The sequence below is a fragment of the Macaca thibetana genome, chromosome 6 (assembly GCF_024542745.1).
Source record: "Macaca thibetana thibetana isolate TM-01 chromosome 6, ASM2454274v1, whole genome shotgun sequence".
In the NCBI taxonomy this organism is placed as follows: domain Eukaryota; kingdom Metazoa; phylum Chordata; class Mammalia; order Primates; family Cercopithecidae; genus Macaca; species Macaca thibetana.
In genome coordinates, this window is record NC_065583.1 from 260,187 (window position 1) to 264,156 (window position 3,970).

Genomic DNA, 3,970 nt, shown 5'->3' on the forward strand with positions numbered 1-3,970 from the left:
ACAAGGGTCCCCAAGCCTAGGCCCCTTAAAACTGCACCTAAGTCGAATGAAGCCATCAGATTAATTCTTTCCATTTACCTCTTCTGTCTGTTTCCACCTGTTACGTCCTCTGCCCCTTCCTACTCTTTTCTCCTCACTTCCTTCACAACAGTACGTGTCTTTGCAAACACCACCTGGAAAGTGGGAACCTCCAAGGAAGGCTCTTTTGTAGTCGATTTATGTGCTTTGTTCCCAGAACCTGCCATACCCATGAAGAACAGCGCGATCTGCCGATCATGGGAGCAGGGAACGTCAACATTGCTGCAGGGTTCGGACACACCAGAAGCTGGACTGGATGTGGAAGCTCTAAGGGTGCAGAAAAGGGCTCCAGAGCATTGGCTTTCGTCCTGGAAATCATCCTGACTCTAGCTGCTGAGATTCTTACCAGTTTTTCTGCCCTCACTGGACGTGTGTCACCTTGCCCACTTACTCCGGAGGATCAACCCTACCCTCAACCCTTTCCATAGCTCGCACTTCCCGTCCTAGACCGTGTACTATAGGAAGTTGCAATCCTCTTAATGTAACTGTCCGTAACCCTAGTTTAGCTCAATGGTATTACAGCAGGTCACAGGGATTAAGGCTTTATATTCTGGGATTTGATGTTGGAACTAAGTTCACCATCCAGAAAAAGGTCCTGGTCCCAGGGAGCCCTCCTAAGTCAATCGGACCTTTAACTGATTTGGTGACCCTGTGTTCCAGAAACACCCAGACAGGTCGATTTAACTGTCCCACCATCGTTCCTGCTTCCTAGACCTCAGCTGCAACGACAACACCTCCAACCCAGCCTGAAGTCCACTCTGGACAGTGCTCCTCACTCACCTCCTGAATCTCACCCAGCCTGAAGTCCACTCTGGACAGTGCTCCTCACTCACCTCCTGAATCTCACCCAGCCTGAAGTCCATTCTGCACAGTGCTCCTCACTCACCTCCTGAATCTCACCCAGCCTGAAGTCCATTCTGCACAGTGCTCCTCACTCACCTCCTGAATCTCACCCAGCCTGAAGTCCATTCTGGACAGTGCTCCTCACTCACCTCCTGAATCTCACCCAGCCTGAAGTCCATTCTGGACAGTGCTCCTCACTCACCTCCTGAATCTCACCCAGCCTGAAGTCCATTCTGGACAGTGCTCCTCACTCACCTCCTGAATCTCACCCAGCCTGAAGTCCATTCTGCACAGTGCTCCTCACTCACCTCCTGAATCTCACCCAGCCTGAAGTCCATTCTGGACAGTGCTCCTCACTCACCTCCTGAATCTCACCCAGCCTGAAGTCCATTCTGGACAGTGCTCCTCACCTCCTGAATCTCACTCAGCCTGAAGTCCATTCTGCACAGTGCTCCTCACTCACCTCCTGAATCTCACCCAGCCTGAAGTCCATTCTGGACAGTGCTCCTCACTCACCTCCTGAATCTCACCCAGCCTGAAGTCCATTCTGGACAGTGCTCCTCACTCACCTCCTGAATCTCACCCAGCCTGAAGTCCATTCTGCACAGTGCTCCTCACTCACCTCCTGAATCTCACCCAGCCTGAAGTCCATTCTGGACAATGCTCCTCACTCACCTCCTGAATCTCACCCAGCCTGAAGTCCATTCTGGACAGTGCTCCTCACCTCCTGAATCTCACTCAGCCTGAAGTCCATTCTGGACAATGCTCCTCACTCACCTCCTGAATCTCACCCAGCCTGAAGTCCACTCTGGACAGTGCTCCTCACCTCCTGAATCTCACTCAGCCTGAAGTCCATTCTGCACAGTGCTCCTCACTCACCTCCTGAATCTCACCCAGCCTGAAGTCCATTCTGGTCAGTGCTCCTCACCTCCTGAATCTCACCCAGCCTGAAGTCCATTCTGCACAGTGCTCCTCACTCACCTCCTGAATCTCACCCAGCCTGAAGTCCACTCTGGACAGTGCTCCTCACCTCCTGAATCTCACTCAGCCTGAAGTCCATCCTGGACAGTGCTCCTCACCTCCTGAATCTCACTCAGCCTGAAGTCCATTCTGCACAGTGCTCCTCACTCACCTCCTGAATCTCACCCAGCCTGAAGTCCATTCTGCACAGTGCTCCTCACTCACCTCCTGAATCTCACCCAGCCTGAAGTCCACTCTGGACAGTGCTCCTCACCTCCTGAATCTCACTCAGCCTGAAGTCCATTCTGGACAGTGCTCCTCACCTCCTGAATCTCACTCAGCCTGAAGTCCACTCTGGACAGTGCTCCTCACCTCCTGAATCTCACTCAGCCTAAACTAGCCCGAGATTGCTGGTTGTGCCTAAAGGCCAAACCCCCATATTATGTTGGATTAGGAGTAGAAGCCATGCTACAAATTCTTTCGTGTCATACGTGCCCCCATGCCCTTACACTAGGAGACGTGTCCGGAATGCCTCCTGTCTAACTAGCAGGGTATAATTTATCTGCTTCTCCCTCTCAGGCTACCTGGAATCAGTCCCTGCTTACTTCCTTAAACGCCTCAGTCTCCTATCAGGCACCCAACAATACCTGGTTAGCCGGCACTTCAGGTCTCACTCACCGCATCAGTGGGACTGAACCCTGACCTCTCCTGTGTGTTGGTTCATGTACTCCCCCAGGTCTACGTGTACAGTGGGTCAGAAGGACGACTCCTCATCGCTTCTCCTGAATTGCATCCCAGGTTTTGCCGCGTCGCCCGACTCCTTGTACCCCTTGTGGCCAGCCTTAGCATAGCTGGGTCAGCAGCCATCGGCACAACTGCCCTGATTCAAGAAGAAACTGGGCTGATGTCCCTATCTCAACAAGTAGATGATTTCAGCAATCTCCAATCAGCCATAAATATGCTGCATGCCCAGGTAGAGCCTCTAGCAGCAGCAGTTCTTCAAAACCGCTGAGGCTGAGCTCTGCTCTCTCTCCCAAGGAGGGTTACGTGCAACTTTGGGAGAAAGTTGTTGTTTCCATGCCAATCAATCTGAAGTCATAAAAAATACTCTTCAAAAAGTTTGAGAAAATCTAGGTAAATGCCAGCAGGAACAGGAGAGTAACACCCCCTGGTACCAAAGCATGTTTAACTGGAATCCCTGGCTAACTAATTACCGGGTTGGCGAGAGCCCTTCTCCTCCTCTTGTTAAGGTTGGTCTTCAGGCCTTGTCCATTAAATTGGTTGCTTAACTTCATAAAGCAGCACATAGCTTCTGTCAAACTTGTGTATCTTAGAACCCAATATAACCCCCTTGTTATAACCGAGGAATCAATGATTTGATTCCCCAAAAACACGAGTGGGAATGTGATGCCCTCCCTTGTTTTAACCTGATTGACTCTCTCAGCTGAGAGAGCCGGACAGACTCCATTTTGGTTTCTTTGCTTGCAGCCCCTTGCCCCCCTCCCTTAAAGACATAACTGGTGCAAGCTGACTCCAGGCACACCCAGGAGTGCGCTTACTGATAAGATACTGAGGCAAGCTGTGCCAGCGGCCTGTGGACACGCGCCTGCTTGGTGGTACCCAAAGCCCCTGCATTTGTCTCTTTGTGACAGTTTAAGCCCCTGAACCTGGAACTATTTTCCTGTAACTGTTTCTGTAACCATCTATCTTTTAACTTTTTGCCTGTTCTGCTTCTGTAAAAATTGCTTTAGACTCCCCCTCTCCTATTTAGACCAAGATATAAAAAGAAATCTAGCCCCTTCTTCAGGGCTGAATTTTGAGCTCTAGCAGTCTCTCAGTCACCAGCAATAAAGGACCCCTGAATTAGTCCCAGAGTGTGGCGTTTCTCTATAACTCACTCGATTACAACAACAGGAGCTTGTTTGCCCCCCAAAGTTCCACGCACCCCTTGCCACCAGCCTCTTTCTTCTTATCAGGTCCCTTCCCTAGGCATAGGCCTGAGTGTGCAGCCTGGGCAGCTGCTAGTCCCAGAGATGGGACCTGTCTGCACCCTGGGGAGCTCCCCGTGGCCAACTCCAGCTTTGTCAAC

The 3,970-nt window shown here is 51.2% G+C and overlaps 1 long non-coding RNA gene across 32 annotated transcripts; it reads right to left on the reverse strand.

Annotated features, from left to right (window-relative positions):
• Positions 1-452: 452 nt before the first annotated feature.
• LOC126956437 (uncharacterized) lies at positions 453-2,260 on the reverse strand. 32 transcript variants are annotated; one of them, XR_007726379.1, is made up of 7 exons: positions 2,107-2,260; positions 1,801-1,849; positions 1,544-1,645; positions 1,381-1,490; positions 1,230-1,331; positions 1,071-1,176; positions 453-858 (listed from the first exon to the last, which is right to left on the reverse strand). It is a non-coding gene; the product is annotated as an uncharacterized LOC126956437 (long non-coding RNA). The 32 variants fall into 32 exon arrangements; XR_007726359.1 differs by having other exon boundaries at positions 1,018-1,176; XR_007726353.1 differs by lacking the exon at positions 453-858 and adding an exon at positions 1,903-1,951 and having other exon boundaries at positions 936-1,176.
• Positions 2,261-3,970: the final 1,710 nt, after the last annotated feature.